Source organism: Lepisosteus oculatus, chromosome 24, assembly GCF_040954835.1.
Source record: "Lepisosteus oculatus isolate fLepOcu1 chromosome 24, fLepOcu1.hap2, whole genome shotgun sequence".
In the NCBI taxonomy this organism is placed as follows: Eukaryota; Metazoa; Chordata; class Actinopteri; order Semionotiformes; family Lepisosteidae; genus Lepisosteus; species Lepisosteus oculatus.
In genome coordinates, this window is record NC_090719.1 from 1213885 (window position 1) to 1230590 (window position 16706).

Consider the following 16706-nt stretch of genomic DNA (forward strand, 5'->3'; position numbering starts at 1 on the left):
CTGGGCCCTTTTTAGAGATGACTCTCTCAACCGCAGAGAGGCCGGAGATGCAAAGCAAATGCAACCCGCGGAATTTCGTTTTTACGGTGATTTCTCACGTTGTAGAACGCGAGGACAGCGGACACGAAGTGGTGCGACCTCAGGAGTTGTGCGATTTGTGCTGCAGTTCTGCTCTGGGCCTGCGGCCCTTTGGCGAGTCCTTTCACAGATTTGTCCTTTTAATCAGCTCAGAGACGAACAAACGTTATGAAGTTAAATGCCAGTTCTGAACTGGAGCAAAACATTAAGGAGGCAGAAAGTGACATATCCGTTTTTTCCATTTGATTTTATTAGCAGTATTATTGGGAGTGTTTTGAATTGCTACTGTATGACATTTTCTCTTATGCTACGTGGGCAATGGTTTGTCTTTTTGATTCCCCTGGTTGTGTCATCTCGTATTTTGGACTATTTAAAATGAATATGCACGTACATTGACTGGGAACTTTTAAGACTGCGCAGAGTGTAGGCAGGAACTGCTGCATGTGGTAGCTTACAGAGTTGTGAAATTCAGGATGAAAAAGTGGGGAACGTGCTGAGTAAAGTTTTGTTCAGTGTATCTTCCAGCATCTGCAGTAGCTGATGGAGATACATCTGTATTCTCCCAGTTGAATAAATGAAACCGTGACTTATTAAAATGAGTAGCATGCATGAATGGTATAGTTGTCCAATCATCACCTCATGTTTTTGCATTTTTCTACGTCGAATGTGTAATCGTCTGCATCAGGCCCTGCCTTCTGCACAAGGTCATGCTGTCAGATGCAGATGTGCTTGTTGCAGCTCTGTTATCTCTGTCAGTGCTGCGTGTTTTTCAGCTGGCAGGTTACTGTGTTGTAAAGCAGCGTCTAAAATGATTCATGCCCCCCCAGCCTTGCACACAGAGGCTGGTAGACAGTGTTTGTACTGTAAGTCATTTGTAGGTCATGCAAGGCTGGTGTTAAGCATTTTGACCACAGGTGCACGTTCCAGGAGAGGTGATCATGTTGACATCGCTTCTGACCGGTCCAGAGGTTCGAATGTCCAGCTGAGGCAGTCTCAATTGGTTGTCTTATTGGCCGCCACTGCGCAGATTTGAGCTGGGAGAAGAGTTGTTGCTTGTAGATGCTGATGTGTGTGTGTAATTGCTGACGAGCAACTTGGTCAACAGCATGAATGCTTTGAATACATACTGTGCCAAGCGCGTCCTGCATCATTTGTCCCAGGTAAATGGGTAGTCCACTAGCCAGACTGACAAAGCAACATGATTTTCACATTGGGTCCGAATCAGATCTGCAAAAGAACAGCTTTATAGTATGTTAGAGATTTATGAGCCACGGTTTGGGATGTCCCTGAGAACAGAACAGAAAGCCTCTGGGTTCCCATCGGACGTGTCAAACGTTCAGGCTGGGGGTTTTTGGTTTTGGGACTGATTACCTAAAACCACGATCAACTGGCAGACAGGTGCCAATACAGTACTACAGAAAACAAGTAAGAAACAAGACAGCTGCAAAGTCAGGACTGGTTTGTAACATTAAACGGCAAAACAAACAAGCCTTTCAGATGTAAGAGTCAATCAAACACACTTCCTGCCTCGCTCTTCTACATTGGCAGATGCTAATTGCTTCTGCACGGGTTGCAGTTTTCTGTAATTCACCCTCGGTGTCCTTATGAAAGTTTCCCAGGCTAAAATTGAATGGTGCCATAGTTCTGCTGTACTGTCAAGGTGTGAAGACGCTTTAAACAGAGGGAGGGAGAGAGGAAAGAAAGGCTCATCCTTGGACGAGTGGACGAGGTCTGCTGGGGTCAGTCACTTCTGCAGCTGTGTCAGGTCCAGCTCTCCTAATGACCACAGCTTGTCCAGATGCCCATTCAATTCATTGTGTCAGTGACCCCAGTGACCCTGCCATACAGGGTAAGCCCTCTTTTTAAAATTATTATTATTAATATTATTGTTATTGTTCTGTTCTTCCATTCCCCACTTGCACGGAGCCTTTGTCAGTGGCCACTTGGGATGGGAGAAAATTACCGACTACCTGGTAATTAGCAAGGTTCGGAGTGAACGAAATCTGTGCCACAGGAGCTCCTCTCTACCAGCAGCTTCTCTTAGCAACTAATTAAGTCCGCCTCTGAGGTTTCAGACAGCGCCGGCCGTAGATGCTGCAGCAGCAGAATTAAAAAGAGAGAGGGAGGGAGGGAGAGAGAAGAATAAAAATGACACCACTGATCCTGGGGGGTTATTATTGTTTCACGCATGAATGGATTTTTCAAATAGAAATAACAGTGGTGGTCACCATTATGCACAAGCCCAAATAGCACAGCCCACTCTGTTCTTAATATTCTTTAATTATTATAATGTCATTCTCTATATCCGGCAATGTAGCATGAAAATGGAACGCTGAGGCCCACTGGGTATTAAGTGCAGGTTTTTATTCTTCAGTTTGCGGAATTAAATCGCTTTTTAAAGTGGCCATTATCAGTGTTGTTATTATTGTCATTAGGAGTGAGTTTTGGGGGGCTGCCTTCTCAGGCTTACATGTAGATTTCCAGCTTTAGTGGCGTGGTTTTTATGATGTTTACCGATCGAATTTCTTAATAGTTGTTTTATTGTGGAGTTTGATTCTGTTCAAGCCAACTGGCTTCCAATTGCAGTGCAGAGCCCTGGGATGCCGATGGCCACTGTACCTCAGCCCCTGGCACTGGGGGGGTCTTTTCCCCATCACTCCGCACTGTTCTAGGGGGGCCAGAACCGAGCTCATCAGCGCACACCAGTCCTCCTTGTGCACATGGTTCTGCAGGACATGTAAAGCAGATTTTTCATTAATGCTTGGAGGTGACGGCTTCTGTGTTTCTCCTGCATGGAAATGGCAGGAGGCAGAGCTCTGAGCTGGTCTTTGTGTCTGTTTGTATTTTTATACAAACACAGTGCACATGCGATAGGTTTGGCTTGATATTGTGGTGTGGGCATTTCCTCCTGTGCACTTCTGTTGATGCACATTTGTTGATCCCCAATCAGATGACCTTCCCCTTCAGAGCAAGCAGAGTTCAGGGCTTCCCATGACAACTTCAAATAATATCACATAACACCCTGCATGCGCAGCCCGACAGCACTCTGTCGGTCTGGGGGTTGCCTGACAATCGGCCCAGCGGCACAGGGCTCATCCTGCAGAATGTGGTCCGTCTCTTCTTTAGAAATCGGGCAGTTCGCAGACAGGCTTGGGAATGAGGTGGAGAGTGGGCAAGCAGAGAAGGATCTGAGCCATCAGACGTGGCTGGACAGAGAGCCTGTCTTGTGGAGCCCCAGGTGCAGAGGGCTGTTGGGCAGTAGGGCAACAGGCATGCTTGTGGGATGAATCACTGGGGCATCAGAGACATGGGAAGTACAGGGACTGGACTTGTTTACAGTAGTTCTTGAGCTCATACTCCTAGAAATAAGTGTGTGGGTAAAACTGTCTAACATTCAACCCCAGACCATCTCCTGCGGGTGTTAGATCAGTTCATTATATTGAAAAGGAGTAAAAAACCTCCTTCCTCTTTTTCTTAGCGGCTGTGAGGCTCGGGTGCAGTGGAATTCATGAGACGCCGAAACTAGGTAAGTCGTCTTTCTTTCTTCGCAATTAGGAAACACGAAGTCCTCGATAACGAGCTAAAAATGCCACATAATTAGAAATACACCAGCAAACACCATTATTGTCAGGAGAACACAACAGTATAATGAAGCAATTATAAATGAGCTGCTGTGTGGTTGTCATTAATTTAAGCTTTTAAGGATCACAAGATAAGTCACGGCTAAATGTTAGAGTGAAAGAGAAATGCTAAGTTATAAACAAGAGGAGTCACTTGAGGTTGCCTCTGCTTCGAGACAACCCAGAGAGCTCCCATGGGCACCCAGCCTTTCCCAGAGAGTGGGGCAGGCGGCGTGCTGAGAGATTTCATTCTGAAGGAGCCATCAGTATTGTCGTGCCTGATCTGGGTCAGTCGAAAGTTCAATTGATTGACTTCAGTGACTCAGGAATTTCAAACTGTCTCTTTCAGCCACAGCTGTCCGCAGTCGGGAGAGTGGAGTCGGTGTGATTCAGTGTAATGACGCAAACTCTGTTTTCCCATTTCTGATTTAAATCTGTGGGGAAGGTGTGACAATTATAGGCTGTGCAATACTAATAATGCTCAAACGATTAGTTTAGTAGTTGCAAAGGGAGATTTGACACTGGAATGTCCTCCTATGTTACTGGATTTAAACAATTTCTGTTTGGCTCGTATGCTAATGCATATGAGCCATTTGGTGGCGCTTGGCTTTCATTTACTCTGTATGACTCCACTGCTCAGTTCTGAAAAGCAATATTTTGTTTGCCAACTCCTAACTGCTGAAGCAGACTGTGCATTCATGAAAGAGCGAGGGAGCTGGGCTCAGCTTTTAAAAGCTCATGGTGGCTCTGCATTTGGATCCCATTGCAGTAAATGTCTTCTGTGTATGGCCTCACTTGAAAATGACACCAAGAACCCATCTTGTGTTGGAATAGATACTAAGCTAACCTTAAAACACTACAATTCGCATTTCATTAAAACGTTATCTGCGGTTTCTTCTGTAACGCAAAGCACACTAGACAAGTACTGAGTTCACTTTTATTAATGAGCGATTGCTTTGATTTTACCCACACATTCAAATTGCCAGTGACACACAGTACTCCCAGGTCCCCCTCAGTACTTGAAGAATTTCTTCTCCTTGGTTACTTGCTTGCTCTGAGGCATCAAACAACAAACATGAGCAAAGAAGAAAAGAGGAGAAACGTCCCTCCTTGTCTATGCAGGGAATTAAACTCCAAAGTAATTGTCCTCTTCAGTTAGAAATATTCACAATCTTATTAATAGGCAGAAAAAGCACTAGTGAGCCCCACTACATCCTAATTGTCTAGAGAAATGCAGCTGTATAGCAGAGCAATTAGACCCAAGAAGCTGTGAGGTTGCCATTATTTTAGCATTTAATGACCATGCAATAAGGCAGAGCTTGATGTTGAAATGAGGAGTGAAACAGTAAAATTATGCATAATCAGGCAGATCTCAAGGTTTTTTTCCCCCATGTTTTTTTTTTGTCTTGAATACATTTACATAGAAATGCTTATTTCTGTAATTTAGGAAAGGCATCGGAACAGACATTGTGAATCTCACCATGAAAGACATCAACAGGATTTTTCATCATGGTATTTGCCATTACCTCTGCATTAGGTTAAACCTGCAGATATGTGGATTGTGCACATCAGGGGATGTGTGCTGGTCAAGTGTCTTTTGTCTAGGAACTGAGAGGGTGCATGCCTGAACACTTAACGGCAGTGAAGCCTCCTGCTTCTTCTGGAGGCTCTGTTGTTTCGGAGTCGAGCCTTTACAGCTGTTTAAGATTCATTCTTTCCTTCCGCCTTGTGAGCAAGTTAGGCTTCATTTCAACCTCAGACAAGAACATGAGAAGGGGTATAAACCAGAGAAGACCCCTCCGTCTCTGTGTGCACTGTCTTTGATAGTGGAGACAGGCAAGGGGTCACAGCTCAGCTCAGTGCAGGTTTGAAAGAGGTTTTATGTTGTAACAAAGAGAGATCAGACTGACAGTGAGTCTCTTTCTATCTGATTTCTAGCTGCTTTTCACAGTTCACAAGCAGCTTTTACACTTTTTTAAAACCTCTCCCCTGTGTATCCTCGTGGTATTGGAAAACACGTATTTTAGGATCAGTATATTTAGAGTTCATCTCTGATCTTTCCTACAGATGACCACCTATGAGAACAACAGTAAGCTTATTAAGTCTGTCAGAATCTTTGAGGCAACAACTGCGTCTGTACAGCATGTCCTTCACATCAGAAAATTGTGCACACAGAGCAACTCTTGCACAGAGAAATCCTGTAGAGTAAACCTTACACATAGAGAAAATCCTACAACCGTATTTAGATGCCTATTTGTTTTAATGTTAACCCCTGTGGAAGCATTTCTGCGGAATATCATTAGAAAACTAGTCAGCCGAGGCACATGACTGGTTTGCAGATTTCATTCATGGACAGTGGGGCATTCTTTCCTGCACTTGAAGAGCAGTTGCAAATGTTTAAAGGGGGCTAGACTGATATCATCCTCTAAGATAGAGGTGTTTGGGAAAGAAGTGGGGTTCTGAGGTGGCGTTAAGTATCTATGGATCCATTATCAGACATAGGCCAGCCCCTTACAGGGAAAATATCAGCATTGATGAGCTCTAACTGTTTCACAGCATTAGATAGCAAAACCATCTGCCCAGACCTGAAACTTGTACATTCCATTAAGTAATGGCATGTGTACATTACGTCGGGACAAGACTTTTCTCTTTTTCTCGCCCACGACTGTACCCTGCCGTATGGTGACCACTGAAATGTTGTTAACACACTGGTTGTAAGCAGCACCATTTGGGGATGTGTTAAGAGCAAGCCCAGGTTTCACCGACTGATTGACGGATGATGAGTACCATGTACAAGCTCCTGCATCACGCCCGCAACAGTGTGCTATTAGGTGATCCAGACATGGGTATGATGTCATTAATAAGACCCGGTACGCTCCCTGTGTCTGGCCTCAGCAGTGGCAGTTAACTATAGCTTGTCAAGGCTGCTTCAGCTGTACAATATGTACCTCATGTATCTCCTGTCACCAGGCATAATTCCTTCTCTCTGGCATACTGCTGATTTGTGCATAAGTGATGTGAGCAATCCAGCAGAGTTAGGAGTTGGAGTTTTTTGCCCCTGAAAGATGTTCATCATTCTTGATCTGGGTCTGTCAGGACCTAGTGTTTCAGTGCCTCCCGCGATTAGGCAGAATTGACAGGCCACGAAAGCAGCGAATAGCAGGAACGTGTGAAATTAACAGGGGGGGAAGTGAAGTGGAGTGTGGCAGTCAGTTAATCTGCAATTTATCAGCTGACGCCACGTCGTGCAGCGTTCGGGATATAGCATTCCGGAGAAAAGGGCTCTGCTGTCTCTGAATGCTGGGCGGCAGTGAGGATGGAGGAGGAGGAACCTCTTTATTATTATTATTATTATTATTATTATTATTATTATTGGTGGCTGCTGTGCTGCCCAAGGCTGTGTCACAGCTGGGCAGGTGGGTAGCTGGTCGGCACAAGCGTCTCATCCAGACATTGTGGGGAAAGATGCCAGAATATCGGCTTCAACAACACGGTGGGCGAATTGTTCCACACTCCCGGTTTTTACAAGTGTTGTACCGGGAACCCGGGGGGAAAAAGCAATCAAAATAAACGCCCTTAAACAAGCGTTTGCTTTGACCGTGTAGTATTTATCCCTTGAATAACCCCTACTCTGGACGTGTCTAGTGACATTCCAGGGCATCGCTGTCTATTGAGGGTTTGAACGGTTTCTATTACTTCACAAGAATGAAGAGCGATATCATAAGGCCATTTTACCACGGTGGTGACCCATTGGCTACCATTGCAATATGTTTCCATTTTATAAGAAAATTCCATGGTCTTCCCAGAATAAAGGCCTGATTTTGCATGAGAATGGAATATGCTTACAAGCAAACTGCTGTGTCACCGGACTTTGTTTAAAGCAGGAGTGGGCTGGGATATTCCGGGTGGAAGTGACTCCGCTGTCACAGCGTGCACAGTGGGTAAACGACCAGCCCACTCGCTGCCTCCCAGCGCCCGGAACACGCTCCAGCAACGGTCTCCCGAGTTGGGATCCCGAACAGCATTCCTGCGCGGACAGTGCCTAAGTGAGCGGAAGGCCGTGTACAGAGCTGTCACCCGGACTGTCCGCTCAGAAACGGACTCAAACGCTGTGACTGCAGCTGTGTGAGAAAGGAAAGACGGGGATCTGGCCCGAAACGGGACTAAAGCACTCTGACAAAACGGCTGAGTCTCTGGAGTCGTTTTCTGCCCCCTCTGCCTGTCTCCAGCTCACCCTGCAGTAAGAGGAGGAGTATACAGGTCAGCTGAGTCTCTGGGAAGGCCCAGAAGCCTCAATCCATTGATAATCCATACCACCAGCCCAGAGCTGCAGGTCTGGCACTGTGTGCCTCTGCTTTGCCTGGGCCTGGGGCTTCGTCTCCACCCATTCCTGCACACAGGCCAGGGGACACAGTGAGGCACAGCAGAAGAATGAAGATGTCATCTACAGTAGCCAGAATCATCCACCCCATCTCCTAACCTCTCCATCCAGTTCAGGGTGGCCTGGAAGCCAGAGCCTATTCCAGCAAGCAGCGGGCGCCTGCAGGGACACAGGCAGACACCCACACTCACACCAGGGCCAGTTAACCCAGCAGCGTGCCTCTGGACTGCGAGAGGAAACCCATGAGAACATGCAGACTCCACGCAGAATGCTCACCCAGTCTGGACAGGGAACCCAGGGCTCCAGCGCTGTGAGGCAACAATACTGACGCTGCACCACCAGGCCCCCCAGTAGCCAGAATCAGGGGTTTGGAATTTGAACTAATCAAAGTGTGGGGGTTGGGGATTTGCCTTTCTCTCTGGTTAGTGAGTTAACGACACCCTGCAGGGCAAGTGTCCTGGGTGTCGGACGGCCCCACACAGTGGGAAAGAGCTGGGAAGGGGCAGAGGTGAGTACGGTGCAGGTGCAGGGGGTATTTGGACTGTGACGCACCATCGTCACCGAGCCCTCTGGAGCTGAACCCCCGAAATGTCCTTGTGCTTCTCTGTGTGTCACACAGCCGCCTCCTGGCCTCCGCCCCCCTCCCGGAGTCGGCTGCTCCGTCACATCCAGGTACCCCAAGGCCCCAGTGTCTCCAGGCGGAATTCGCCTCCGATGGGAAGACAGGTGGAGTGAGGATTGCAGCTCCCAGCCTCCTCCGGGTAAGGTTCACTGCGCAGGGGCGTGCTGAGAGGAGGGTGGGGGAAATACCTGCGGGGCAGAGAGGGGAAGCTCAGACACTGCCCATCCCTGCTGCTGCGGCTCTGGGGTTTTTGCGGCCCTCTCCTGCGGCTTGCAGCTCTGCGCCGCGCTCGACATTTTCCATCCGGTATGGCGGCCTGACCGTCCCGCTCGAGACGCTGCAGAAATACCCCAGCACGCTCCCTCTCTCCTGTTCGGCGGCAGCTCCAGGAATTCTTCTTTTTTTTTTTAAAGGCTCTGTCTCCATTCATCCTGCTGCACAAGTAATTAGAGGTTCACCTTGGCTGAAATTGTTGATCCGTCTGCAGCAGGAGTCAATACCCAGAATGGCAGCAGCAGGGCTGTGCGGTGTGCGACAGAACAGAAAGGGGCTGATGAGCATGATCTGCTCTGACTAATGAAGGGTGTCATATTGTCATTGCAATCCTCAGTTGAAATCGACTGTTTATCACTGTATGTTTTCAAAGCACCCAATCATCCCAGTACTGGCTCTTTCAGTGACTTGCTGTAGTTCTTCATTCAGATCCTCTTTAAAGTGCCCCCTTTCCCTGCTGCACACGACTGTGCCGCTGCAGTCATTCCCCTGACGAAAGTTCACCATGGCGAAGCTAAAGTCCTGTTCTTCGAATTGCGCTCAGGCTGCGCATTAACGAGTCACTGCAGTGCCTCACTTCAGTGCATGCTGATAGTCAATAACAATCAAAAACAGATGCTTCTAGAAGCATAGTTTACTATGGTGCAGCACACGTGTGGCACATCAGACCCACTGGACCCCGGGAAGGGCATTGTGAATCAGTTCTGACCAAACGCACAGCAGTAATCTTTTCTGCAAAGGCGAGTGTGCTACCTCCCCCTCTCTGGAGAGGGCGCCACCTGCTCTCGCCAGGCCCTGGCTTCTCACGGAGCTGGCTGAGCGCTGTGTGCCTGGGGAGGTGCGATGGGGGTCTTGTGATCTGAAGGTTTACACCTCTGCCATCCTTGTGCTGCAGCTTTCAGCGTCAGTGACCGTTGTCACTGCGCCCAGACGGTCTCCAGGGACAGGAGCTGCTGCGTCTGCTTGGACTCACGGCTGTGAGGCACCCGGGTTTCTAGAGTTTGTTGAAGATGTGTGCTTTTAAAGATGCTGCTGCATATGCAGGTGAGTGCTGGTGAAGGGGAGTGTATAACTGTAAGGATAGTTGTTATTATTAATAATATTATTTTAAATTAGAAGTGAGGTCTCTCTGCAGAACAGTCCCTTATTCTACAGCGTGCTCATCCAGGTGCAGAGAAACTGCTGGCCTTTCAACCGCAGTTGGGAGAGTCTAGCTGAAACCCAAAAGGAACTGCAGTGGCGCACACAGATTACACATCTGCAGCAGCAGGACGCCTTTAGCTTGGCAGAATGTTACCTCTGGTTTGTGACCAGCGCTGGGCATGTCTACACTCGAGAAATACGTTTTCCAGATGTGATCCTTCTACCCACAGGCAATGGGACACGGAACTTCCCCCGGATGTCTCTGAGAAGTGAAATAAAAGTTCCTTCCTGAGACGTGAATTTCGTTTTCCTGCGATGAAGACGTGACGGACTCATCTGGATCGCTGGTGTCAGGTCAGGGCATTTAGCCTGATTGAACCCCCAGCCCCAGACAAACACAAGTCCTGCTCACCTGTGGCTTCACTCACAGCTGCCCCCAGCAATGTCCAGATCAAAATTTCGGGGTTCGTTTTTGGCCTCTTGGCTTCCTTGTGTGTGGAGACGCAGGCCAGAGGTGCAGAGACACCTGCTGTCAGAACAGACGAGACTCGCGTCAGGCCAGTCATTTCGAACCACAACAGGACAAGCACAGACACAGGGGAGGCAGGAGAAGAACTATTTCAGCCCCCGGTGGAGTCCAGCCCCAATCAGGTAACGAAGGCATCCCCACTGCACCACAGACCAGACAAACTGCTTCTCCTGGCGAATTAAGGGTCATCTTAAAAGGGCTCAACTGTGCGGACAGTGGAAGTCTGTCGCACGTTTCCTGTGTTGAGCTAGATTTCAATAGGGAGCTCAGTCCTGAATGCTGGTGGGATTCCTGTCCCCGGCGTCCCCTGTATCTCGAGGGGTCACGTCAAGCTCCAGTGTCACATGACTGCGGAGAGGATGAGTGGGATTCGCAGGGCTGGGTCCCTTCCAGAAGGTTCCGCGTGGTTCCGAAGAGCCGCAAGCAGACGTGGGAATATCCGAACATGCCAGGAAGCTATATGCGCAGTTCAGGTTGGGCTCCACATATAGTTTTCACGCAGGACGAGTGGGTATAACTCACGGGGAACTCACGGCATTTAACAAAATCCTCAAAGGCCCCACAGAGGTTCCTCTTAAGTGATTAAAAGCAGGAGAAGGAAGGAACTAAAAGACATATCGACGTTAAAGTTCGCGAGGAGAGACGCGTTTCTGAAGGGCTCTTTTAATACAAGTCCGACAGACTGCTGACACACGTGTCCTCCGAACTTCGCTTAGCCTGTGGAACCGCAGAACCTTCCGGTTTCTACTGGGTTTTTCACTCGAACAGCCACCAGATTCTCACGGCTGTTTCACTCGTGTCCTCTCATTCCCCCCACTCCGCCTCGCCGCGGGGGTTTCTTTTTTGGTACAGTATGTTTCTGACTCCTGAGTTGTGCATCGTTATTGTTTTTGTATCGGGGCAGTAGTAGCAGAAGACCCAGCAGTAATGTTGGTCTTAATAGGACTGTTAGTCAACCGAACGCCCGAGTAGCGCCACACAAAGGCGAACCGGCACACAGGTTCGGTCCGGAGGTGGTCTCTACCTGCCAGGCGGGTGTCTGTCGGCCCTGGCGCGGCTCTGGCGCATCTTCAGCCTGGACGTTCAAACATTTCAAGGTTCACTCCACTGTTTCCGACGCTGCCAATTGTAAGAGTACTAAAGACTGTGCATCCCTGCACGCGGCAGCAAAAATGTTGCATTGACCAATATCCAAACTACGGAAACGTACAACAGAATATTTAAACTCAGTAATATGCATTCTATTTTATATATTTATTTATTTACGTGTGCGTTTCCTAGCTCGCCATCAGTGCTGCGTGCGCGTCTGGAAATTGATATTAAAACGGCCAGACCTGCTCTCGTTACGCGCGCGTTTACAGTAAACGCCAGGGAATCCGAAAAGTTCTACTGACGATCAGGCCGGTGTAACCCGTTCCTGCAGTTACAGAGGCATCGCTGTACTTCCTGCGATGCCTTGCGACTCGCACAGGCCCGGCGCTCAGACAGGGCCGGTTCCGAGCCGAGCGCCGAAACTGGATCCCGGAAGGACCTCTTGCGAGTCGCCCGGTCTGTCCTCGGCGCTCTGGACTGCTGGCGTACCTGCCTCAGGACTGGGGTGGGGGGGGCGGGTAAATGTGAGCACTGTCGGGGTGTAGAGTTATATTTTCGTCCTTTCCTTTATTGTTTCTATTACCTCAGCCAGCAATTTGAATGCACTGCTTAGTGACGGTAATGTGCATTAATTTGTAAATAGCTGTGACTGCGACGGTTTCAGCAGAGTGCAACGCTAATGGTGAACTGCTTAAATTAATGGTGACGCACACCTTTCATTATTGCTATTAGATTAGGTGGCGCCGATTGATGGATACACTTGTTGCTCACCTTAAAAGCATTAGCGCGGTTTACATCAATTGGGTTTTAGAGCAAATTCAGGTCTTGATGTCACGACAGGCACTACATGCTGAGTTGCTCTTTGCCAGCCGTTAATTAATTGGAAGAACATCTTTCAGGAGCGTTTTGCGTTTGAAGGCCCTTTGTTGGAATTTTCTAGAAAATGAAAACGTTCCCTTAGCTGGGCCGGATACGGCTCGGCGCGACACTCGGCGGCACCGGTCCAGTTGCGTCGTGGGCGGGGGTGGACCTGCCCGTGCTGGGAGAGAAAAGAGAGAAAAGTGTTTGTTTTATGCGCACTGTAGCTGGAGTGAAGCTTCCCCTGGATAATAAATAACGTGCGTGTGTTTATTTTTCAAAAGAGGCCTCTGAAAATGAAAAAAAAAAATCTTTACAACTGATGTACACGATGAATTCACTTAAGAGATATCAACCGGAAACGTCTTAAAATATTGTGAGTGGGGAAAAACGTGCCAGAACTAATTTTATGCATAATATGAATATCGATATTAAATACTATGGTGACATTGCTCTGTTTTAATGAGCATGCAGGACAGCATTGGTGATTAAAGATTAATCTATGTAGTTTTTAATAAATAGAACCCTTTGCAAAGCTAAGTGACTTATGATCTTAGCTTTTTTTATTTTTAATAATCCTTAGAGTTATTAAAAGTTAGAGTCCTAACTGGTTTATCCTAAATTTGAACTGCTGTCCAAAACAAGATTGTTTTTTTCTATATCATCGTGTTGTACTACGTTGCAGTACTAACACCCTAACAACAGCCATTTTAAAAAGACAGCAGTCTGAGATGCGCCGTGTACTGTAGTTTGTATAAATCCTTCCTGTCTTTTATTCTGAAAAACAGCTGTGGGCTGGGGTCAGTCTGAGAATGAACAGTATCTGCCCAGAATGTAACTTAAAATTAGAGATGCATAGGTTTTGTACATAATGCAGTCTTTCAAGCATCTGGTAGAGAAAAATAATTTTAAATTCACTGCAAACTATCAAGAAGTCAGGTTGTCCTTGGTTTGGGTTGTACACAGATTTATATTAAATTGCAGAACTGGGTGTTCGACATCCAGTGAGTGCTTTGTGAGGCTGCGGACTCTGTTTGCAGGCCCTGTTAGTGGGCTGTACACAATAAAAAGACTACACTCTGCAAGATGGCTTAACACCACTGAAGATACGACATAATGTACTCAAAGGCACGCCTTCGCTATAAACGTAATTAAAGAAAACGACAATAGCCGCCTACAATAAAATGGAATTTTTCATTAAAACATTTAAGGCTGAAAACATTTTTTTTTTCACCGAGTGAAAATTAAGTATTGGTCTCCAAAACCTGAAAAGCAATTTCTCAGTATTCAGAACACATTTAATTTAAGCGAACTGTTGTAGTCCTGTGTTTCAATCGTTCATTAAGTTCCTTAATTGTCTTTTTGTAACCTTTCTGCCCACGACTCTCTTATCTACAAGTCGTTGTCGAAAGTTGTTTTTTTTTTTTGCACGGCGTTCAATGAAGTAACGTGCGCATAATGCATTACTGCCTAATTAAGTTTTATGCGAATTGAATATGTATTTTTAAGCTCCGTGGAATGTATTGTGATATTCAGGTCGAAATGTAATTCATTCTCATGAGAAATAGAACAGAGAACATTGTCGGGGAATACGAGTACCGATGCCAGTTTTCCAGAATATTTTGAAGTCTTTGTTATGGTTTGTAACCGAGGCTGCTGCCTTTTTGAAAGTCGCTCGTTTTCTACGTTCAAGAACATCAGTAAAGGTTGATCATCGTTACTGAGTTCACAAAAGGCCTAATGGCTTTTACTAAAAACAGACTACGGATATAACGCCGTCGAAGTGAAATAACTTGCTCGAAATTTTGTTTTTGTTTTTTCCCCTTCTGTTTTCGTCTTCCAAACCCGCTGTATCTGAACACGGCCTCAATGAGCCCATTGTCTGCGGCCGTCGCGAATGGTACGAGCGCCACCTGGAGGCGAAACCGGGGAGCGCACCGGGCCGCGGCGCCACGCCACGCCACGCCACGCCGCCGTTTGCTCGCGGTGCGAAGTTAGCGAGAGGTCTGGCAGAAAACAGAATCTGTTATTAATGTTCAGCTTGTTGACACGGAATAAAACGGGGGAACTGCGAGCCGTGAGGGCCAAATGAGAGTTCATCTCATCCCAGCTCCACGGCTAGCGCTGTTAAAATGGAGTCACCGCCAAGCGATACCATGTGCGTCAAAAACAGGTTAAACCCGGTCGATTTACCTGTCGCTTTCTATTCCGTGACACATGGAGAGGAGGTGTGTGCGTGTTGTAACGGGATAATGACTTTATTATTGATAATAATACATGTAAACTGTTTGTATGATCTCCCCCCGATCAAACTCTCTGACCTGATGGTTCAGAATCAATATCCCGCCCTTAACCGACCGCACGTAAGTTTTTACAAGGCGCAGGACAGTAACTGGGCCAGGAGCCGAATTATCAGTAACCACCGACTCTGCGATATTGTATTTCGTATTGGCTGGTTATAAGTTATGGGACCATTTCCTTCTAAACAGTCGGAGAAGGAGCTGTGTCCAAAACACGCTGGAAACAAAGGATTTTCCCAAGTAATTGTTGCCCGGTGTACAAGCCGGAAACGGGCTGCTCGGCCCCGTGTGCGTGTGCGCGCCCTGGTATTGGTCAGGTTGAGTCCTCCGCACCTGCTCTGGCGAGGCCGGGCTGTGAGGCCGTTAGCACACCCTGGCGTTGGTTAGAAACGAGAGGGAACATCAGAACTACCAGTTGCTCTGATCTCTGGAGCGTTAAATAAACTTCGAAGAGGCATGGCGGAGAAACATCTAGGCTTCAGCGGTGTTTCTTACTAGAAACAAATGACAGACAACAGGGTGCCAATACCACCCCTGTGGCCGGCTCAGACTGTCCCTGGACTAGAGACTCCCTCTGCAGGACGGGCAGCAGACCCGTGTGAGGCAACGGGCTGCGCTGAACGAGCTGTCGCCCCCACCCGCCGGAGCCAGAGAAACGAAGAGAGCCGGGAAGGCGCAGGTAGAAGACACCACTACTGCACGACGAAACAGGTGACTCCGGCCGCGCCAGGCCTCGGCGGGGGGGCGGGGGGGGTTGTTCGGCACCGGGGTCAGGCAGGGGGGACCTCGTGGAAATTAGGGGGGCGGTCGCCTCCGGGAATCGCGGCTCCAACATTTTTTTTAAAAAAAAATTGACGTATAAACATGCGTACTGCAATGAGTGGTTTCCAGCTTAACCGACTCGTCTGCCGATGTAAGAAATACCAGCTCTTCGTGCTGTTTGCTGCTTCGAGCGCCTGTGCTGGCTGTAGGTTTCTCCCAGGTCCATTACACCAGTACTTCTAATCGCAGTGTATATCTTATATGCATAAGCATGGTAGTCAATTTATAGATAGTGCAATAAATTCTAGAATTTGGATACCCATTATTGATACGTGCATTCTGCATACAACGTCTGTATCTGGCCCTGCATTAGACACAGGCCTGTTCCTGGTACTGCAGTGCTTGTGTCTGTGTTTTGTGCTCGGGATTGTGTCTCCCGTCCATAATTGTGAGCCAGCCTGTAAGCTCAGTGTTCTTGAGCCTGCTGTGAGGAAAGCAGCCATTGCTGGGGCAGTCTAAGCCAGACGCACACAGCTCTGCTCCTCCAGAGCCACGGACTCCTCAGGCTTCCTTGGTGTCCCAAGTTCTCACCTGTGCGGCTGACTTAGCTGTCGGACCGAGCGAACCGTTTTCAGGGATCGTCGGCTGTTAACCTGGAGGGACCTGGAGTGGCCCTGAAACACGACCTCTTGCTCTGCGAAGATGATGCTCGCGTTGGCCCCGGGTGTCTCTGGTCTCCCTGGAGAGCCGGCGCGCGCTCCCGGCTGGAACAGCGAGCGAAGGAGCTGGACTGTGTGTGAGTCCAGTGACATCTGTGGAAAAGCCTGGGGCTGCTCAGATTCCGCCAGCAATCTGGTGTGTGTGTGTGTGTATAACGGAGGGAAACCAGGCTAAGCTTTCTCAGAAGAGAAAAAACGACCTCCTTAAAACACTGTAGACTATATTAGGTATCTTTTACCTTGTGTTGGAAATTTCCCCTCTTTGTCTTCCTGTGTATCTGTGTCCCGGGTGAGAACACACAGGCGTGGAGGTTGCTATGTTGTTGCCA